Source organism: Ctenocephalides felis, unplaced genomic scaffold, assembly GCF_003426905.1.
Source record: "Ctenocephalides felis isolate EL2017-DRISC unplaced genomic scaffold, ASM342690v1 CF-g0.4_SCAFFOLD_01492, whole genome shotgun sequence".
Classification (NCBI taxonomy): domain Eukaryota; kingdom Metazoa; phylum Arthropoda; class Insecta; order Siphonaptera; family Pulicidae; genus Ctenocephalides; species Ctenocephalides felis.
In genome coordinates this window covers 20824182-20849213 of record NW_020537646.1, presented here as the reverse complement: position 1 = coordinate 20849213, position 25032 = coordinate 20824182, and the positions used below count along the sequence as shown (strand labels likewise).

Genomic DNA, 25032 nt, shown 5'->3' with positions numbered 1-25032 from the left:
GACTATCCGAATCGCCGATTATCCGAATCACTTTCAGAAAAAAAATTGTCCAAAATAAGTCTAAGTGCGCTATTATTCTTCCACCAGCAAAGCCAGTGTAGGCACATTGTTTTGATTTGACGGAGATGTTTACAAAACAATGATTTTTATTTCTAAACTGTACATAAGTACATTTTATTTATATTTAAAACATGTGAAAATGTCATGTTTCTTTCATTTAATTCAATAAAAAAATAGTGCAATATCAAAACGTAACTTTTTTTCTCTCCAATGGCAATTTTAAAAACAAACTCCTATTATCCGAATATTTGATTATCCGAATGGGTCCCGGTCCCCATTAATTCGGATAATTGGAGTTCTACTGTATTTAGTTCACGATATATATCGATCTTCTATCTCTACTCTACAACCTTTTTCTATCGTTACTTATTAAAAATTATTATAAGTTTATACATTCATACCCCCTACCCCGAAGGGTTAAATAGAAAAAGCCCTTATCAAATCTTGGCCGTAATTTAAGAAGGTTGACTAAGATATTGAGGACTATATTAGGGTGGTCCTTAAAGTAGTTATTTTTGAATTTCCTTGCTCACAGGGGCTCAAATGGTACCAAATTGATAAAAAACAATTCTCTGAAAGTTTTAGCTCTTAATATTAACGTTTAGATAGAGCGCAATTCAATCAAAGTTTTGTATGGAAATAGCATGAAAAAATTTTCAAAAAATTTAAAAATGTTTTTTAGATGTAATATAGCGAACCAATGAATGAATAAAGCTTATTCATTTGTCGCTAAGTTATACCTAAAACATTTTTTTTTTTAATTTTCAAAATTTTTTTCATGCTCTTTCCATACGAAGTTTAATTGAGTTGCGCTCTATCTAAACGTTAATATTAAGAGCTAAAACTTTCAGAGAATTGTTTTTTATCAATTTGGTACCATTTGAGCCCCTGGGAGCAAGGAAATTCAAAAATGACCATTTTAAGGACCACCCTAGGCTATATAGCAAGTGCCCAATAGTATTTGACCAATAAAACCATTCCTAAATTCAGCATGTTAAAATGCAAGGAAAATAGGACGTAATACTAAATAGATACCCTATTATTATAAAAGTGCATTGGTAATTTATAATAAGTTTTGTGAAGTGCTCTTTCATTCTAAACCTTAATAATTTAATTCTTTTTCATTAATGTAAGTTTACTGTAGTAAAATAGTTTTGAACTGTTGATTGATCCATCTGATTCAATTCGGATTTTATTTTCATCACTATTTGACCATGTTTTACTACAACTAGCCCTGAACACAGGGCAAGTTGTAACACTGCACTTCTTCTAGAAATGATCAATTGTGAAAAAATGAACAATAGATATGGAAATATTTTCACTTGATTCGGTAAAGCAATAGTTACAGCATTTGCCCAGCTTTATTTCGTTGAAATATAATCTCAAGATTTCAAACTCTCAAATTCTCAAGATCTGTTAATTTAAAAATCAAAACAGTTACAACAATCCTCTAGCTCCTCTACATATTTAAACAAAACATTTATTATATACAATTCTCTTTCCATTCATTAAGTTTTTTCCATTCAACTGTGTGCGATTCACGTTGCGAAACTCAATGCTTTGTTTAATAAATAGTTTCATTGCCATAAAATATTTTTACGTACACAAAACCGAAATTATATACAAATATTTTGTGAATGTGTATACAAGCGTCTTTACGAATTCGTTTAAGTATTTAAATGGATACTCATACATGTATGTATTTCATTGAAGAAATAGAATAAGTTCTTATCTAAGGTCGTGCACCTGAAAAACTGCACTGAACTAGCGCTACTATCTGATTTTGGTTTATAATTTTAGAAAACGGTTTTTGTAGTAGAATTATACACGTGCTATTTTGCAATCACATTGTGTAAAACAGAAGCGTGGATGCTATAGCATTCAATGATTATAAGGATTAAACTATGATAATCTCACTACTCTTTAAACTCTTTAAACAGGATTTAGTTAAATTTTGGATATCACAATCTATTTAAAAATAAAATGATTTTCAATTAAACTGTTACTGTCCGCAAATGTATTAATATATTATAATTATTTTTTTATTTAATTATTTAAGTTTATTATAAATATTAAAACAATCATATTTTTATTGACATTTAGTCTTTGTTTTACATCATTATACTTTATTGAAATATGTTCAACGACTGAGAATTTTGCTTACGTATATATATAATCGACAATATGTTTTGAATATAATGCAATACGAAGGGTAAATAAATAAAACATTCAGCACATATTTATGGGTCATATATTATGCACATTAACAGCGAACGCATTAAAACCGCATACCCATGATCGCGAAAAATTATAACTTGTAATTTACAAGTAATATTTGTATTTGTTAAACTTTAAATCTCTTTACCTTAATATTTGAACATACCACTAACACGAACTTTAATTTCTAAAATCTAGTCCTTCCAAAAATTGTCTTTGGCAAAACTTTCGCAATAAAATTACGAATAAAATGATATATAACTTAGTATGTGTGTGTGCATAAAATTTTCTTAACAATCTTCAATTTTTTTCTAATTATAGGACTTTTTCTCCTAGTTAAGGCAAGAATAGTAACTAAAATATTTTTTAAACAATCTGTAACTGGTTAATTTCTCATAGGAAATTTTTCTAACAAAATGACTGTTTTTTCAATATCTTGTTTCAAGATTTTCTGTGTTAATTTGACATACTCTAAGAAATGCAGGTAGATGTTTTTGTGATTAGTTCTGATCTTTTACGTTTATGGGAAAATTGAACCACTTTATGTGACATCTCAAAATATCAAATTTGTTTCTACAAAACTGAAATATTCATCGTTTCTTTTGAGAGAAGCTGGTCGAAAACATTACAAGTTAATGACAAAAAGTTAAAAAAATAAGTACTAAGACTTAAACTGAATAAATAGGTACTAGGATAAGTACATCGCTTTGTTTTAGAAATTTTAACTAACAATAAATAGTTTTACTTCTACTTTAGTATCATCCAGTAACTGGAATTTGAGTTTTTTTTTAATTTGATTATAAAATTCACCCTAAACAAGCTATTTTAACAGTTCGAATGAGACTTATTTATAATTCAAGATATGTAACTTCAATGTACTTGGGTTTTCTTCTTAGACTCGATTAATTGATATTTTTTTTAAACCCAGTCATTTTTTTTAATCTTAACTTCTATGTTAATAATTCATTTTAAACAAGCGATTTTAAAAGCTTGAATAAGACTTACTTAAGATCTGTAACTTCAATGTATTTGGGTTTTCTTCTTAGACTTGATCAATTGATCAAATATCCTCTACTATGTTGGTATCGTTCAGTAACTGGAATATGAAAACTTATGAATTTATTTATAAAATTCCTCTCTAAACAAGCGATTTTTACAGTTTAAACAAAACTCTTTTAAAATTCAAGAAATATAACTTTAACGTACACTTAGGTATAATTCTTGGACTTGATATATATATATATATATATATATATATATATATATATATATATATATATATATAGTCTTATAGAATTCTCTCATGTTCCTGTAAACCCGGCCTAAATCAAACATTTCGAACGCGAATTTATTACCTTTTACTAGAAACAAATTACGTATACAATTTATACGCAGTAAATCAGACATTGGCGTTTCAAAAAAATCATACGAAATTATAGCTTTGTGTGGACATAATTACACGGTGTATTTTCTTACTAGTTATTCTGGAAATGAGATAAAAACATGAAATATTATTTCTGCTACACTAATTGCATGGTTTTATTGCCAATCGTGCTAGAATTCTCTGCATTACCGTATAACGATTATTCTGTTGTAAATCTTGTTTTACGTCATCAAAACGTTATTGCAAATATCGCGGAATTATGATCGAGATGAACTTGCGAGATGATCAAGAATTCAATGAAATCAATAGAAATTGATTGAGTAGGTACCAGGTTTTCTAATACTGGAGAAATTATGTTGCAAATTACCAAAATTGCTTTGGATCAAACAACACAAAAAATTTAAAATCATAAATTTAAAATTAATTAAAACCTTAACGATTACATTAGAGAAAATAATGCAAATATGATAATTATTGCTTTCATTAATTCTAATTGAATGTAGTGTCTTGGTTAGTCGTACGAAAAACTTGTGAAAGTTTTATCAATCAAAAGCTATTTGTATTTGTACTTTGCCTTGTAATTACTAGTATATAATAACGTACTAATGTATGTGCAAATAACAATTTCTTATTACCTACAGCCAGTTTAATTGTTCAAAATATTTTATATTTATTTAATAGGCTAACTACAATTCATTATCTATGGTAATGCCTCAGTATATTCTGGTCTAGATTTTTTAAAAAATCGATTATGTTTTTATTTAGATATTTTCAAAGTTTAACTATTGAGAAAAGGGTGTGCAAGAGGTTTTTTCAAAATTCATATTGTTTTCGAAGATATACCTTTTTTTTGACCACAATAATCCTACACGGTTTCCTTCCTCTGCCAAAGTTCAAACAGTTTTCCTCAAAATTATCTTTTTCGATAGAATACCCATGATTTATCAACTTCTATTGGACCGATTTACTTGAAATTTTTACAAAATCTTCTTTATATACTTTTCATCAGTATGAACTCAAATTTATGAATTTTAACATATTCAAAAAAAATCAAGAATACCAAAAAGATGTAATTTTTTTAGACAGTCGCTATTTTGTCGAATTTTTTTTTAACTTGCTTGTAGTTCTTGTAGTAATATTTTCTTCATACTATTTGGAGGGCTGAAATCATGGGTCATATGCGAATTTGTTGAGTCCTTCCACTTCATCACCTTTTAAAATTAAAACTTTATAACTATTTTTTTTTCTATATTATCAAATCATTAATTCATAACTTGTAAAAAAAAATAATACAACTTGTAAAATAGAAGCACAAAATTTATGCCTCTAAACCAGAACACCCCTATTAACAAAGTATGTAAATAAGTATATAAATAACTATAAAAATTTATATTTATATTGTTTTTATAAATGATATATTTATATTTTAATTTCTACTATTCCGTTTAATTATTATTTATAAAATATTTTATATTTCTAATTAAATTAGCGACAGAGATTGGCAACAGCATTAAAATTTTAAAGTTAAGTATTTTGAATTTAATTACATATATCCTTACGTTTTAGTCATTATTATAGCTATCGAAGTAATGACCAATAGACTCTTTTGGTATTTTTGTATTATCATTTTTCGTGGGCACTATTTAGCTTGGGCAAGTACATTGCTTAAAATAGACGCGTAATACTTGGATGCTATATACCGTGGATGCTATAGCATCCATGGTATATAACAATTGAAATATAATAATCTAATAAACGTTATGAAGGGTGTTTAATAAAATTTCGGATATCACAACCAATTTAAAAATAAAACGACTGGCCTTGCTGATACTTCTTCTGTCTAATTATAAGAAGCTATGGTGCAAAATACAGTTTCTTGTTCAATTTATATATGTACAATTAATAATGTATGGCCACTCTTATACATATATATATATATATATATATATAATTATGTAAATATTAAATTTACATGTATAGACTTATATGTTTATAAAAATTCTTGTATGTATATAAAAATGTATATATAACTAGCAAAGTAGTAAATTAAACCGGACAAGAGCTGGCAGGGAATTATCCGATGTCTGCATTTACAACTTTAATACATTCAAAATGGGTGGATGTTTATTGTCTCTTAGTTTACAATAAATATTCTTCGTGATATAATCGTAAATTACTGAGCTTTCGTTGCTTCGTTGAATTTTAAATGAGATCCTCTTAACTCAAGCCATCGACTTTTATTCAAACGTTTTCTTTTTATTTTAATGATCGTCTTATATTCAAGAGATGAGGCGCTTGTAGTATATAATTACAATGATTTTATGTTCATTAGATTAGCTTTTAACAAACCGAACAAAATATATTTCAATCACTTTTATGAGATATTAATCATACTTCTTTTTAATATTCAATTCATCTTTATTTTTATATGCCATGAAATTTTATTCATGAAATGACTCAGACAGGCATCAATTGTTCACTTTCTGAATGAATTACAATTTTTTAATTAGTTGCGGGTTATTATTTTTACAAACCGTGAATAATATGTTTTATTATTTCGCATCGTAATTTAATTAAATGCGAACCTTGCACATTTTATACGTTGCTTATGAATGATTTAAATCTTTATGCTATGTCATGAAATTAGCAATTGGTAAAACAGCGATTGTTGATTTTATGACAGGAATTTAAATAAAATGAAAAATAATAAAATTACATAGAATTTTTTCAGTAGTATAATGAATTAAATGAATCCTATAAAATCGAAATTATCAGTCAGATTAAACACTTTGATTGTTTATCTTTTTTTTAAATTTATATTTAAATTTATTTTGCAATCTGTTTATTCAAAAACAAGAAGCAGAAGGTGTTTTATTAATATTTAAAAAATTCATTAAAAAGTGCAGTTATCATTTAATAAAACATAAAAAAATTTACAATATTTTGAAACAGTAACCGTTTTAACAGTAGTTTTAAAGAAAAGATAAGAATATTGCAGCAAATTCTAATTAATAATCTTTTTATAGATGGACCTTTTATTCACTATATTTTATGTTATATAATGAGTTATGGATATTTAGAGCGACACTCTACATTTTTTGCACTAATTTTTTTACAAACGTTATAAAACTTTATAAAATGTATAAACGTTATAAAAATCCGAATCGTTTGAAATTTTATAAATAATTAATTAGAAAATATGTTTAATTATGAATTGCAATAATTTGATTTTCTTACTTTTTCTACTTAGATCCATCTGTTAATAAAATGTGGTAAAGATTTGTTTGTTGTTCAATTTAACCTGATAATGAGACAAATCGTTGTTTCGATTAAATTTTTATTTAATCAATTTCTTTTTAAAGTAATTTTTATTTGATACTATTTATGATTTTAAACTCAATAGTATCATTAAAAGTATGGTTTCGAATTGATTTTTATTTATTCAATTCCTTTTTATTAAATTTTTTATCAGATACTATTTTCGATTTTTTTCTAAGCTACTATCACTCAATCATGGTTTCGAATTGATTTTCATTTATTCTATTCCTTTTTAGAGAAATTTATATCAGATACTATTTTCGATTTTTTTCGAAGCTCAATACTATCGTATAACATAATATCTCGAGTTATAGCCAAATAATTAAATATTATTCTAGACTAACAAATCATTCCTCAGAACAATAATTTTGTTCTGAAAAAGTAAATCATTTCAATAATATTTCTACTTAACAAACATTCAGTATAGAAATAAACTCTATCGAAAAAAAGAAAAATAGAGATAAAATAAACGCATGATCTTGAGATTATGGGACCAGTTCTCGGATAAGATAGGTAAGTTATGGTAATACTATGTTACGGGTCTACCTTCGTATGAGTTGTCAAGAACCTGTTGAAAATCTATGTATTTGCTGTACGATTAGGCGTTTTACACATAAAACCTAACCTACAAAACGCACAACTGTTAAATAACAATTTCAGCATTAAACTTGTCAGCATTCTCAACTTAATGTAATAATATATACAGATTGCAGAATAAAATTGCATAAAAAATCACAAGTGCGACTTTCTGATGTCTCCTCGATAACATACTCGTATATGTGAAATTAGCAAATACATGGCATTTCTTCAGTTTGTTTTTACTAATTCATATAAAGACAGACCCATAACATAGCATTATGATAACATTTTCTATCCCATCCGAGAATTGGCTCCTTCATTTAAAAAAATATAAAAATATGCTATATTAATAAATGGAAGTTTACATCGTGCTACATCGAAGTAGGTATAATTTTTCAAATAAAATTATTTGAAATATGTGAAATTATCAAATTCATTGCCAAATGTTGTTTTGCCAAGTCCATGGCGAAAGTTTTACACATAAAACCTAATCTACAAAACGCACAGATGTCAAATAACAATTTTATCATAAGTGCTAGTTTCGGATGTCTCTTTGATAACATATACTTAAAGTTAGCAAATACATAGCTTTTTGACAGTTTGTTTCTACTAATTTATATGAAGATAGACCTATAACACAGCACTAGTATAACGTTTTCTAATCGATCTGAAATTTGGCTCCTGCATTTCAAAAAATATATAAATATGCTATATTGCTAAATACAAGTTTACATCGTGTTAAATCAAAGTAGGTATCATTTTTCAGATAAAATTAGTTAAAATACGTGAAATGATCAAATTAATCGCCAAGTGTTCTTTCGTCAAGTCCACGGTGAAAGTTTTACACATCAAACCTAACTTACAAAACGCACAAATGGCAAATAACTTTGATAACACATACGTGAAGTTAGCAAATATATGGCATTTTGACAATTTGTTTCTACTAGTTCAGATGAAGATAGACCCATAACGTAGCATTTCAATAAATTATATAAATATGCCATATTGATAAATGCAAGTTTACATCGTGTTACATCGAAGTAGATATAAATTTTTAGATAAAATTAGTTAAAATACGTGAAATGATCAAATTAATCGCCGCGTGTTCTTTTGCCAAGTCCATGGCGAAAGTGAGGGCACTCTTGGGCGGTAGCACTTCCGTCGGCGGATGTGACGTCAACCCGTACACATCTCGTTCGGAGATCATAACACTGAAACGGCAATACGACCAAAGATAAATAACTCAATTTAATATATTGTCAGGACGGACCAACTTCCAAAAATTAATACGCAAACACATCCGTCATACTCTATCACGAAACAGCTTGTTTGTTTTTAAGGAATCGATAGCGAGAATAATACCATTAAATTTTGTCTCAAATTAATAATAATCAGTATCACAATTTCTTTTATCGTTAATACTGCCTTGCCTCTATCTCATATATATATTTTTTGTTATAATTTATTTTTTTATGTTATTTTATTATAGAAGTTGGGACGCGAGCAGACATTGGACTAAGAGTTTGGTAGGTCGTTAGGCCATTTATTGTTTAGTCTTCTTAACGGTCTATGAATAGCTTGAATAGAAGGATTTGTATGTTGCATTAATTTGTTGATGAAAGATGGATTTCTAATTGTGATCATTTCGTTGACTGTTGAGATTTTACTCCTTTTAATAATGAGGCGGCCATGCGTCCCGGTTTGGCCAGGACAGTCGCACCTAATGTACCGGGTTTATCTTATGTCCCGGTCCCAGATTTAGATCTTTTGTCCCGGATTCGATTTTTTGAAAGTTAATAGGTAAATTACCAAAAATTATGAAAACAAACGAACAAGTACTATTTTTTCCAATTAATTATGAAAAAAGTGGAACAGAATTGTATACAAGGCTCAAAAGCGAAAATATATTATATAATATAATATCGTAGATAAAAATTTATTACATATAATTCAAAAATAAATATTTTACTAAAAGTCCGCAATGATATAAAAAAATGATGCATATAAAAAAAACTGTTTATTATATCATTAAATGGCATTTGTTATTTTAAAGATCTATCCCTCCCCCGCCCCGGATTTTTATAACTAAAAATTGCCGTCCTAGTCTTGTGGATACTCAAAATCCTAGAGAAATTAACTAAGTTTTTAAATTTTTTGATTATTGAAAGAAAATTGTTGGTATCTATTAGTGGCGCATTTCAATAATTTCGCTCTGTTTTTTAAGAGTGAAAGTACAATTGAACAAAAATCGAACAAGCATCTGCATATTTCATATGTATCGTTTCTTAATATTTTTCAATATATTTGATTATTTTGTTCAGAAATACGTGTGTTTTATCAGCTGTTCTAATGTAATTCCTTAACCTAATGTTATTAGAGTATAACCCTGTGGATGGCCGTTTTCTTTCTAAATAGATTTTTATTTTTTCTTTGTATCGTTTCTTAATTTTTTTTATATATTTGAACATTTTAGGTAGAATTTAACCCAGTGGATGACTATTCTCTTTCTGAGAAGATTATCATTTTTTTCTTATTGTGGTGTGATTTATTGCAGCAATAAACCCGAATGTCCATTTACTCAAAGTTACTTTTAGATCTTTAATTACAAGTGAAAACTGATATCACTACCGCTTGATTTCATGCAGGGTATAGAACTTGGAATCTGCGTTTGAAAAACCAACATTTTAGTACAAATTTTGTTAAGCTGAGAACCTTTTAAATTTATTTTATTTATGCTAAAACTTGCCTCACTGATTTTCTGAGCACATCCCAATACTTTTATAATATTACAGAATATTAAAATTAAAATTTTCTGTCATATTATTTCATTATTTCTGGTCTGAATGCTTTAATAATCATTTAAGAAAATTTGTGTAAGTTCTGAATATTTTTGGATTAAATGATATTACGATATTTTATATTTATATCTTTATTGAAATGCTTATAAGCTAATTATTAATCTAACTCTTATTACTAAACCACATACTAGGGTATAAGATAAATTTTAAGAAAAAGATGACTAAATATTTTTTCTTTTTAAATATCAATTTTTGTCTTGATATTTACATCGCATCTTTGAAGATGAATTTCTTCTCGGAACACTTCGGCAGTTCTCTAGCATTTCTTTATAGGTAAAAAATATTTATATCCTCAATGAACTGGCGTTCGTGAAAGCAATCAAAATTTCACAAGTTCACTAATTAAATTTTAATGTGGTTTAATGATGGACCACCGCTACATGCCATTAAAATATCCTTTACCTCTGCCTATGCAGCTCATCAGAGCTAATAAAACAAGAATTCTATCAAAACCAGACGGTTGGATTCACCAGAAGCGTTCTTGGGTAAATTTTGTAAAGTTGATAAAAGATATTGGAATGGTTTGATTTATTATTTATTAAAAATAGTATATGAATGAATAATTTATATTATATATATATACATTAGGGTGTTCCTAAATATGAACATTTTCGAATTTCCTTGCTCCCAAGGTCTCAAATGGTTCCAAATTTATAAAAAACAATTCTCTGAAAGTTTCAGCTCTTAATTAGAGCGTTAAGGCAATGATTAGGGCAATACATCAAATAAAAAAAATTTTTTTTAAAAAAAATTTATTTTTTCAAATGGTTGTACATACAATTTTATGTTAACTTTAGTGGTATTTATAGAGTAAACCTAATAATTGTGTAGCATAGTCACAAATAATATTGAACACATAGGGGGCATCCATTAATCACGTGATCAATTTTTTAATAATTTTTGAAGCTCTCTTCCCCCTTAGTGACACGTCGTTATATTTAAAATCACCCCCCACCCCTTTCCCACCAAACATCACGTGCATTTTTAGTAAAGTAAAAATTTTTGAAATTGAAAGAATCGTCATTTTTAAATTTTTTTTATAAAATAATTTTTTTTTATATAAAATTTTGTTATAAAATAAATACAACTGATATCTTACCTACTCGTAATATTTCATGATTTTTTGTCAAACTCCCCCTCCCCTTACTGGGGAGAATAATGAACTTTTCCTTAGTGTCTTAAACTTTGACCAGGCAACCAGGAGTTCCAAATTCAAAATTCAATTCGATCAGTTTGGTAAGAAATAGTAGTGATATGGGTTTTCACTTGAAAGCAATAATCTAAAATATGTCGACAAGGAGATATCGCATTTTCCTGGCATTGCTGCATTAAATTGAACATATATTAGGTTGTCAAATATCTCCCTTCCGCTTTTTTGCTCTTGGTTTATAATACAAAAAGGCGGAAGGGAGATATTTGACAACCTTATGTCATAATATATTGCAGGAATTTTGTGAAGGTGAAAACATATCAAACACAGATAGACCAACCGTATGGTAGAGTTGCCTTCTAAAAAGCCTCGTATATAAGAAGGCATTATCACAACGTTATATAGGACTCTTTAATACTGATAATTGTTTAATAAAATGAACCAAATTGGTATTAAAAACCATTTCCCCCATACACTTTTATCCTTTCAACTTATCTTTCCATATCTCCTGGATAATATTAAATCTCCCGTATTTCTACAGCCTCATCTGCTTGAATTCAAATTGTGAGCAATTTCTATAAATTGACCAATTTCAGTCTATGTAGAATAGACAATCTGAATATTACAATATCTCGCGATCTTCACTTGATACTTGGCATATACGTAGAAATATGCTTGTTCAACGTCTGGCACTCCTAAAGCATGACCAAGTATGCAGATGCTGCGCTGACTCTAACAGTCCAACATGTGTTTGCTGTTTATGTGTTTTATATCTCCTCTGATATTATTATAATAGTTGTTGATATTAATATGCTCCGATTGCAATAAATAAAGTTGACGACCAGTGGCGTAGCCGAAATAATAATAATATTTTTGAACAAACTCATTACGTTTTTAAACAAAGAAAATACTTTCAACACTGCATTATTATTACTATTAGTCTATAAATGCAATTTCATTCAAAAAATTGCTTACTTTTACCAAACCCCTTATATAGCATTTTGTTCAGAATGGTGTGATTCAGACAGCGTCAATTTCTATGAATTTTTTTGAATTGTTTAATACAATATTGTTGCTGTTATTCTAACTTGAAAAAAATTACGTAATTCAATTACGTTATCGATTTTTTAAGGATTTTGGACACACTTGACTACTTTGGTGGTACGTGTTGATATTCAAAATTACCAGCTCTCCCTCCATCAAACATCACGTGTATTTTTTAGTTACGAGAAAAAAATGTAATTTTTTTTTAAAATGTTTGGATTTTAAAATGACAAATCAGATAAAAAATGAATACACGTAATATCTTACTATATCCCTCTCTACCCCACATGATATTTCATGATTTTTTGTCAATACCTTCCTACCTCTGAGAACCTCACGTGATTAATGGACGCTCCCTAATAAGTGAGGTCATATGATTATTACTGGAAAGCTTCTGATCGATTTATTCGTTTTTTTCGCAGTACTAACTAAATATAAATTATAGAGTACAATACGACCTATTAGGATCATGTATTTACATTTAGGATCATGTATTTACATTAGGTTATCATTTTTGCAGTTCCCATTGGGTGCTTTTGCTTGAGTTAAAACCGTTCATATAATTTGCACTGACAAATTAAAAATAAAACCAAATTGTTTTCTTGTGTACTTTGGAAATCGCAATATTATACTTCAAGTTTTTTGAACGCCCTGCATACATGGGACAAGAAACTCCTAATGCAATTAGAATTTTCTTGTAGTGTAGGAAATTTTTACAAACAAGTTCAACTTGTAAATTTTTAAACCAAAGGTTAGTAAAATTAGAGCAATAGTTCAAATGCTGTGGCAGGTGTGTCAACATTTATTGTATATAATATATTTACTAATTTTCCTTTGGTCCAAATCCACCATCTTCTGTGGAAGTTGCGAGACTTACTTGTCTTCTAATGACAAATTATTTAACAATTTGTCTATTCGTTTCGACCTGGAATTTGAAACTTTATTTATTACTATTATTTAAAACTAAATATTTTGTTTTTATATTAAGATTCCGGATTACACTATGAAATTAATCGTAGCTTTTCTAACTCTAACTTTCCTGGAAAAACATTACACTCAATGAAGTCGTTCTTGTTTTTTTCTGCCTGAAGTTTTACCATCTTCTACCATCAAAATTTTAACTAAACATTAGAACAATTCTATATGACGTACACAAAACCTTATTTTTCTAACTTAAATTCTTAATTATATTGTTAAATGTAAGTTGGGAAAATTGCATTTGAAGTGCTCAAATTATACGCAATGTCAAGTCTAATTTAAAGCGATTCGCAATTAATTATATCCATAATATTTTTAACATTTTGTGGTTTATTGAAATATCTTGCATGAATTCTACCAAATCATTTAGATCAGGGTTTCTTAAACTTTTCTCCTTCACTATCCCAATTACGATTGCGATTTTTTTGGCGACCCCACTTATGATTGCAAGATTCTCAACGACCCCACACATATAAAAAATTAATATTTTTAAATGACTTATTTATTTGGTAACAATAAACATATACATATAAAACTAAGTAGATGGAAAATTTGTTGAGAACATACAAAAATCAAGACATGATGTTATAAAATAATATAAATTTCATATTAAAATCTCTCCCCACCACAGTATTTTTCCACGAGACCCCATTTAGGGTCGCGACCTGTAGTTTAAGAAGCCCTGATTTAGATTATAACCAAATTTCTTTAAATTAAAAGTCAAATGATTGAATACAGATAATATATAAACTATTACGATATATATTTTAATATTTTATGTTTTACAGATTATAATATATCTTACTATTATTATTATTGTGCAGTAGCTACGCCCCTGGCCGCTTGTCATAAATTCGTCACTCCGTCTCCTTCTTGGCCGAGATAAAGATTCGAATTTGTCCCACTCGTACGCCACGCACAATTTCTATCAATGTTATCATTAGATATTAAAATTAGACAATTTGTAAGCAATAAGTTTCTTAATCGGCCATCGTTTATTTATAAATGATTTATAAATGTGGCTTAGGCGCCTAGACGACGCGGTCTATGGAAACTGAAAGTTTTGGAAGAAACGGCAATTAAAAAATAGTTTTAGAGGAATTTTGATTATTGGAAAATGGATTTTTAAAAAATGCTTTTACAGAAATTTTGATTATTGGAAAGTTTTTTGGAAATTAGAAAGATTTGAGAAGCCAACTTTGGAACTAAAATGGCAACTAGATAATAACAATTCATCTATTTATCTATACATTAGACTTCTAAAAATAGATTAATTAAATTTTTTGCTTTTATTAGAATTTTTACATTTCAGAAATTCAGTGATTTGCATTATTATCAAAAAACTTTATAATTAAAAAAAATACTTTGTGCATTTCATATAAAAAATGTTAATCGTTTTTACAAGCTTCGATTTATACAATCGACTGGTCAAGAACAAGAGCATCTTATAAATTTAATAAATTTTGCAATTGTGCAAAAACGAATTGTAAATATATATTTAAAATAGATTGAAATATTTTTTTATCTTATCGAAAGTTCTACAAAGTGATTTGATTGTATGTTTGGATAAAATAATCACATGCTTGATCATATGTACTTGCTATGTTAATTTTTCTTGTAGTCTTGGTAATTACAACATAATTGTATCAGAGGATAACATTTCTTAGGAAATTTTGTTTGAAATTACGGAGAAAGTAATAAAATGATGCATAAGCAATTCAATTAAAATAATCCACTAATTCTTTGAGTAGAGTTGACTATCGATTTATAGAGATGTAGAAATGGCCCATTTGTAAGAAACCACAATGATGCCCAATGAAACTCTAGTTTGTACTAAAATTAGTATAGAGTATTGCATTGCATTTGGGCTTTTTTAAAAATTGCAAAGCTTTTCACGACTAATTTTTCTTCATCTCTTAAATATAATTTAGCAAATTGATCCAAATGATTATATTTAAATTCATTCATTACTTACACAAATACTTCATATAGTACTTACAATTTCTACAAACTATCCTTCTGTCTGCTTTATAGAAGTAAGAACTTCAAATTTGCAGATTTTTCTATTCTAAATTTTGAACAGCAATAAGAAATTAATAGTTCTATGTGCTGTTTTGCTCGCACATTTTATTTTACATTGATTATTAGGTAACAACCCAGCGATTAACATTTCTAAATTTTACAGAATTTCATTATTAAAATTTATCTAATATTGACCATATATTTTAATTCAGAAAATGGTGATTATAATTTGTGCACGAGATTTGCAAGTTTAATGGGATAACTAGTCCATTACTATAAAGCCCGTAAAATTAAAAATGACATTGAATGGAATTATAAGACTATCATTGCTCAAAAACTTGACTCTACAGGAAACTTAAAATAAACAGATATTATGACAATTATATTTCTGTATATTTTTTCTCAACTGATACCTACATCAATTACCTTTGTTAAAATTTTATAATGAATTCTATCAATATTTGCATTTATTTGTAAATGTTTCACTTATTCGCGCACTTTCTTCTTTCACAAACTTCTATTACAGACCACAAACGCGAAACTTCTGTACAGTTTCCTCCGGGTATCAGTGATAGATAATTATTCAATTCGCGAACAAAATAAACAGAAATCATTCATTATTCAGTATACAAATTGTCGAAAACTTTCGCGGTGCCGCGGACATGCCCACATCCTATTTTATGAATGAATTTTTTATACAAACACACGTTAAGACCGTCCAACCTTGAATTCAGAAGCGGCCTACAGCATCTCCAAATTAGCACGTTGGCCTTAATACTAAAAATAACGTCGTTTTATCTAAAAATGTTACAAACAATATGCATATTATTATGAATTTACTGAAAAACGACCAAAAAAGTCGGTATTTAAAGAAATTAACCCTTTCCACTCGCGAATTGCAGAATTAATACGTTTTTTGCCAGAATCAATACGTATTTAGTTTTATAGAATTAATAGTAACAAATAATTATATAAGTAATTTGTATTTACATTACCCAGTTAAGAATTGGTGTTTTTATTATTGCATATGGAAAATGGATGTTGGTATTAAAGAAATGAAGGAACAAACAATTATTTTAATTTACCAAACCTCATTTACCAAACATATTTATTCTAAACGACAAAATTGTTTTATTTATTCTAAAATCTTTATAAGAGTAAAATGTAATGGAAATGAATTGTTAAAATGTATGTTGAGTTTTCAAAATATTTTATTTTTTTTATTTAAATTTTAATATAAATTTTATACATCTTAGACAGGCAGAAGTGTCTGGTAGAGATCGTACAAAATATTTATACAAAGTAGAGATGGGCTTATTATATCCAAAGCCGGATCGGTTAGAATTTGACTCCACTTCAGGGCGGAGTTATATCCGCTTAACAACTCCACGACTCCGACAATAAATTATACATTTGAGCTATTCACACTTGAACACAATTTCATTGTTCTATATCTTTGAAGTAATATTTTTGTATTTTCTGGAAAATACACAATGGCATAATTTTGACTCATATACCTAAAAGGTCATAAAACTGCCTGTGAGTCGAGAAAGCGACTGTTTCTTTCCCAAAGCAAAAACCCATATTTAATACCAGTTTAGGAAAGTCGGATATGAAAAAATCTCCGACACAACTCCGCTTGCATTCACTCCGAGGGAGGAGTTGTATCGAAGTGATAACTCCGGAGTGAGTTACCCATATCTAATACAAAGTATATATAAAACAGTTTAGGAAGTAAAAACAAGACTTGAATAATTAGAGAGAAAATCTTATTTTACCACGTTGATAGCCGTGTCAGTCGAATGTGTCTGACGCCAAAAAGTTATATGATAGCCACGTCAGACTTATGTCTGACACATGCAATACTGCAATACATCGAGAAAAAAAGTTTTATTATAGTGCCATATCAGTCATACATGTGTGACATAAAAAATATTGTCTTTCCAGGAATTTTGGCAAAAAAAATGTTGATTATATCAAGTTTCTTCAATACATTTTTGACAAAATTATCTAATGAAGTTACTATGACCCAAATGAAAATTCTGATATTATCGTGGCAATGAACGTGTTAATATTTAGTTGAATTATATTTTTTGGAGTAATAAAAATTGCTACAGATTGCAAAACTCGTTAACACATGATAAAAGTCCTTCTTTCTAATATATTTGCATTGAAAACGCTTTTCGATACAAGTACATATAACTTCATTCAAGTACAATGAACGATAAAAGCATTCTGAACATCTTGATTAAAAGTATATATTTTTTATAATTTTTAAGTTTTATTTCAATCGTCTAAATATAATTTCTGAGCTTTATACAAGGTGTCCCAGAACTCAACGTCAAGCCGAGGCGGGGATCGTAATCGTAGATAAACACGTATAAATCGTAATCATTATGAATATAATTATTCCATGTAGTTTGAAAATTATGAGCTTTAAAGTGAAACTCAGAGCTTTTGTCAAACTGTGACAATATTTCGGTTATTCTGATAACTTTTTATTAATTTTGTTAATTTGAAGTTTGGAACCGTAACAGTAAACAGCATTTCTAGAAACACAATCAAAAATAATTACACAATTGCTCCAAGTTCACTAGAGTTAGGGCTAGTAGTCTATGAATGAAAATCAAACTATGAATTTAAATGTTCAAAATTGTTTAAAAAATTGTAATAAAGTGTTGGCAAGTTTCATCAGAAATTTTTTTTATATTCCATATAATTATAACAATCTGAGTCAAAATAACTTCGAGTTACCGGAGTCAAATTAACTCTGATTTATTTCCATCTCTATAAGTCCCATCAAAAGTTCACGCATTTAATCAGGATTGTAAAACGTTGAATACTTAATAGTTTCATAATAAAAAAAAGAAACTAGCTGTAAGTGGAATTCTGTCTTAAGGCAATTAAGGCATCGTGCCTTAAGGCAAATTGCTGGAACTTCCCGTACCAAAAATTATTATTTTAAAAACGATTAACATTTTTGAAAAAATTTTACTTCAAAAAAATTAGAGAGAAACTATAAATTTGACAAAAAATTACTTTTTTTGAAAAAAAAATTTTTTTTGAAAACAAAATTTTTTTGAAAAAAAAAATGTTTTTTTCATTTTGACATACTTTGGAAATTCTGAACTGTTTTTCAAAGCAATCGTACTGCTTTATCTGCATAGAGACAAAATGTCAAAGCGCGCAACTGCCGCGCCGCCGTCTAACGGATAAGCATTGGTACGGAACCCATAAAAATGTAAAAAAAAATTATACTTATTGTTAAAATCTTTATAAAATATCTGATAATTTGATGTGCATATGTCTTCTAATGATCATTTTTGACCGCCAAATGGCATTTTTTTTTACTTTTATCATTAGATCTCCGAAACCGCTAGACCTGCATTCATGAAAATTTGACCAATTCTTCATCTTGTCAATACAAGTAAAATGTTTTTTGAATTATTGAAATCGGACGCTCCGTTCTCTTAAAAACTGAGTTACCGTTTTCGGCACTTTCTGCCCCGTATCTTTGGAACGGCTGGACCTGCCTTCGCCAAAAACTAATCAGCACGTCTCCTTATCAATACGAATCGAATGCTTTTTGAATTATTCAAATCGGTTGATCCGTATTCCCGAAATCGTCGACGAAAATTTGTATCCGCACATACATACACACACGCACATACATACATACATACATACACACACACACACACACACACACACACATACATCCATTTTTTCTAAGGTATGCCAAAATGTTCAGAAACCTCTGAAACGTAAAGATATATAAAAATTTTCATTTTCGATTTTTTTGCGATTACTATAACTTGCCCTACGGGAAGTTAAAAATAAGTCTAAGAATATGTAAATTAATTGCTATATGTAGTGTATTTAATTATACAAATTTCAACATCGTACATTTAGGTCTAAAAGGAAGAAAAAGAACCTGGGGAAATTTTTATTACGGTACAAATTTGATAGCTACCTGGCTCGCTTAAGAAAACTTATTGTTAGAAAATTAAAATATGACATTTTGTTATTCCATTACACTTTTTGAATATTTCGTAGTACCTTTTCCTTGCAATTTTGAATATCCGTCTCTGAAGTGCTGCATTTTTCAACAATGTAACAGTTCATAATATGTTCCATGACTTTATATTGTATTATGTCCAACGGCAGAGGAAACATTAATTGTGTGAAATGTGTTTGTATGAATTGGACAATACCTTCTTGTCTACAATAGACTACGTGGAAGAATAGCGGGTTTGGTAAATAAAAGTATAAATTATTTTATATTTACCGTTGTTAATAGCACACAGTCTTAAATGCAAGAATTATGGTAATTCTGTTATTGTTTAAATAATATTCGGCATTTATTTTATTTATCATTAAACTGTTTTGAGTTGAAATTTTATAAATCCATGTTCCCACAAGAACCACATCAGAATTGATATAAACGCAATCAAAGATTTATTATTTGCATTGCAATAATATTTTGTTATCAAAATTTTGTAACAACGAAATTTTAAAATAATATGATGATGTATTACTATGGGTTCAGTTTAGTTTCAGTGTTACCAGGACGTACATCTATTACCTTTAGAAAATGTAAGTTTGTTTTTCTATATCTAGAATTAATTTTTATTATTATGAATTTTAAACGGTTTTAATTTCATAAAGCTTTACATAAATTTTTATTAAATTGGTAATTACCCATTATACCCAGTGTAAACTAGAAATCAATTACCATATATGCGAGTAGGTACAATAACATTATATATTTCTGAAATACCCAAGATTTATATCTAATGATTGCTTAATTTCATGAAAATATTAAATTAATTTGTAGTTGTACTGAACATTATTTCAAGTACACGATTAAAGATAATGTTTAAAAATTACAAGACATCTGTGATATTTATCTCTTGGAAATAAATTATAAGATAAGCTATTTATAAATGTGTAAAAAATATTTCATTCAAGATTTCAAGTCAATATCATTTTATCAGATATTTTAGAGATATATATCGCTTAAGTTTATCTACACTTAAATTGAATATTAGAAAAATCTCGATGCTTAGTTGAGATATTTCTGATTTAATAAAATTCTGTACACTATAATTTTTTTTAATTGATATCGCCTTAACTTTACGAAAGCTAAATTTAATATATAACTATCTATATAATTGCTTTTCCTTAAATTTTATTTGTAAACGCCTTTTTTCCTTTTTTTTTTTCTTTAACTTCGAAAGGACATTTTACTTTGGCATGACCAATGTGATACCATCTGAATCATTAAAAAGCATATTTTATTTACTTGTTCTTAAAAATTTTACAAAATGATTGTTAGAACTTTTTATTGCACTAGTATTTGCGTTTCAAGATACACTACTTTTTTAGAATACATAATACAAATTTAAAATTATATTGCAAAAATTCTTGACAAGAAATTTACGAGTAATTATTTCTTAATTTAATTTAAATGAATAACATTATGATGATATCTTGATAATGCAAAGATTCCTTGATCAATGATCAAGGAATATACTCTGCGGAATAAAACTTTCTTCTTACTTACTAATTAACGTACTTAGATTACAATTAAAATCTACAACTCTGAAAACTATATAAATTTGGTAAGTGAATATTCATCAAATATTCATAAAATCTTACTTTGATATTGATTGATCAACATTTTGGCTAAATTTGATCAACCATTGATCCAAAAATGAATAGAAAAAGTATTCTCTGCAATCAACCAGTGATGATGTAGTGATGAAGAGTATTAGATATAATGTTTATAGTATTTCGAGCGCTTGAAATAATTTCGTTTTTAGAACAATATGATTTGTAGCTAAAGTCTGTTACTGTGAACTATATTTATAGCTAGGCCAGGCTAAATTGTACATCTCTGGAAGCAACGCTTGCGCGTTCTGCGTTGATTGCAATATTACTTCAGTATGCTGGAGTTACTTATATATGTAAATTATTTTTGGAGATGGATATAATAGAGATGAAATAATCGTTATCGTTTATCATAAATAATCATATATAAATATATTTATATATGCTGACTCGACTGACCTGTCCTGTACACACGTTCACTATTAAAGTAGTCATTTTCTCCCTTTTTTATATTTTTTAGTTCATTACTACTGTTTTATTTCCGTTGGCAATCTATAAAATGTTTAATCAAAATTTGAATAGCCGTTTAGAAGAATATTTATAAACCACTTAACCTCTAATTTCCATATCCATGTGGACCATTTTGGGAATCACTGAAGATGAATATGAGCTTTGAAACAAAAAAAGTTACAGCAAATTTTGCAAAAATTCATATTTTCATTGATGTATCATAAACACTTTACGATCTTCTCTCAGAGTCGTTCTTCGCCTGTGTTATATAAAAACTATAAAACGCAGTAAAATATTTTTTTATTATCGAATTTCATTCTTCAAATCGAACAATTGACGACTAGATTAAAGAACTAATCAAAAGGTGATTTTTCAATTTTAATTTGAGATGTTAGTGGCATTACTCTTTTGTATGACCGAAAATCGGATATCTTTAACATTTTTCATAACCCAAAGTGGTGAGGGCACCCTTAAGATTTTTTTTATTTTTTATATGCATATGTTAGTTTTTGGTCCAATTTTTTATTTGTAATGTATATTTCAAAACAGTTATGGCCCTAAATTTTTACCCTCTTATATCAAACCTCTATTAGGTAATAGTCATTTTATTATTCGAATAATTTTTTATCTTGCTTTATCAGTGAATGTTTTTCTCTGAATTTTTTACTTAAATTTTCTTGACCTTATGGATATGCTGAACTTTCACTTGAAAAATCAATGTATTTTTATCGAAGTTTATCTACCTCTACATTTTTGTCTAAAAACCTTATAGAACTTTATATGTGACATGCATTGCAGTGGGTAAACTATTCATATTATTTGAATTAGTTTCCCGGGCCAGCTAGTATATATAAATATAGAGTAAATATAAGAAGCGTAATTGTGAAATAAATTCTTTAAAAAAATTAATATAAAAAAAAATTATACTACTTCATACCAAATTAACTATATAGAATGTTATCAGGATCAATTACGTAGTTTATCTTTGCATCCATATTTCTTTATAAAGAAGTGTATTTTTTTTTATTAAATTAGGAATATAACTCCTGTTAATATATGCTAATATCTGCCTTAATATTATCTCAATATATCAAAAGTTTGTCGAATACGACCGACTGGTTGGGTTCACATTTAGGATGAGTTTTAAAACGGCGTGGGCGAAAGCGCTTTTTAAGTAAAGTTAAAATGTGTAGGCATGAAGATTTTTGTGTATCCATGTGATTTATACGCAGTCTTTTTTTGGTTCATACCTTTATTTAAATTTATTATTAATTCAGGGTTACTTTGATGGATATACAGTAATAATATTTTATTTTAGCACGTTTTGTTGATGTATACAATTTTTTAACGATGAAGTATATATATATATATATATATATATATATATATATATATATATATATATATATTTCCTTAATTGATATTATCGAGGCAGCAACGTTTGTATTTGCATAATTGTACATCTGACCTTACCTTCATTGAGGTTAAATTGATATAATTTATAAAACTTTATTAATACAAATTTTATTTTTTTTTTATATTACCTTCTTGAATGAAGCTTTTGTTTCTTGATATCTGTTTAAGAATAAAATATTTTTTAATTCAAGCTTTAGGTCTTTCTGGTAATGCAATAATTGCAGAACAATAAAATAAATTAACCATTAACATCAAGCAATTTAATCATAGGAAATTTTTAGTAATCTAAAATGTTTTTAACAGGTTTCTATTGATTTGAAATTTAATAATATTCCGGAATTAATTTTTGTAAACAAACATTTTTGGGAACACACAAATTTTATAAAACACACTTGATAGATAGTACACAACAAATTTGAATTTAAATCACTCGTTATATTAATATTGTGAAAAAAGCGTAAAGAAGGATTGAATTTGATTTCGTAAAAAATCTGATTAAAATTATTCTACATATGAATCGTTATTCATTACGTTAAGAAATCTATGATTTTTATTAAGTTCTCTTGCATTCATCTAATTTTTATTTTTTTGTTACGTTAAAAAATCTATGATTTTTAATCAGCTCTTTTGTATTTATCAAATTTTTATTTTTTGTAGCATTTTTTTCAATGGAAAAAGTTGATTTTGTGTGACTAATAAAATAAAAGTGTGTCTATACTGAAATGTAAAAATTCTAGAGAAAGGCAGACACATCCCTCATTCATGAAATGTGTGAAATACTTTCATCTAGGGTGGTCCTTAATATGGATTTTTTCGAATTTTCTTGCTTCCAGTGGTTCAAATGCTTCCAAATTGATAAAAAAACAAATCTATAAAAGAGCTACAACTTTCAGAGATTTTTTTTTTCAATTTGGAAGCATTTGAGCCCCTGGAAGCAGGAAAATTCGAAAACATTCATATTAAGGACCACCCTTATATATAAATATATATATATAGCGGGTTGTCAACACGCATCGCGGCTCGTCAACACGCATCACATGTTACTGGACAGATTGGCCCATATAGTGACAGCACTGAAAAAAACAAAAGGAAATTCAAGTGTCAGGTCGTATTTGGTTTTTTGTTTCTCCCAAGTAGTTTTTGCCAAAAAAAATGTATAATTCTTGAAACCTTTCTTTTCTATTATAAATAAGAAAATACCAATAACGTTTTATTAATGGTCAGTATGACAACACATAGTGTCGTGAATATTAATCATATATAAAATAAACGAAATATAAATAATATTTTATGAAATTTATCATTGTCTATCATTTTGGTATTTAATATGGACCACATATCCATATATATATATATATATATATATATATATATATATATATATATATATATATATATATATATATATATTGAATGGTAGAGTCTTGGATTTGTGTATATTTTTTGTAGAGTTTCGAACAAGAATCCAAAAAGCTTATTTTTGGATTCTTGTTCGAAACTCTACAAAAAAATATATATATATATATATATATATAATATGAAAGAATTTGTGCTTATACGTGTAGTCAATTAACCATATCCATAAGCCTTCATCGACATAAATTTGTTGTAAATCTCTTATTCTTCAGTTAACCTTTGACGTTTTATAGCAGCACGATATGAATATTTTATGTTCGACAATCGAACCATACTCAATCATAAAACTTTTTCATCCATTTATCACGGTTATTCCAGAGGGAGATACGTTCTTAGTCATTTGTAAATACTTTTGGGTACTTTGACCCGTTCGGTTGCAGGGAGAGGATGAATTTTGATTTTTTGTTCAATACTTTGTCATTCTGAAATCATTTATAATAATTGTTTTGACAGTTTTCGTGATGAAA

At 27.8% G+C, this 25032-nt stretch overlaps 2 protein-coding genes across 2 annotated transcripts in view; both read left to right on the top strand.

Annotated features, from left to right (window-relative positions):
- Positions 1-25032, top strand: part of LOC113371618 (protein sprouty) — a 211268-nt gene that overhangs the window by 864 nt on the left and 185372 nt on the right. The window lies entirely within an intron of this gene.
- The window catches only part of LOC113371617 (eukaryotic translation initiation factor 5B-like), a 258566-nt gene that overhangs the window by 207358 nt on the left and 26176 nt on the right, over positions 1-25032 (top strand).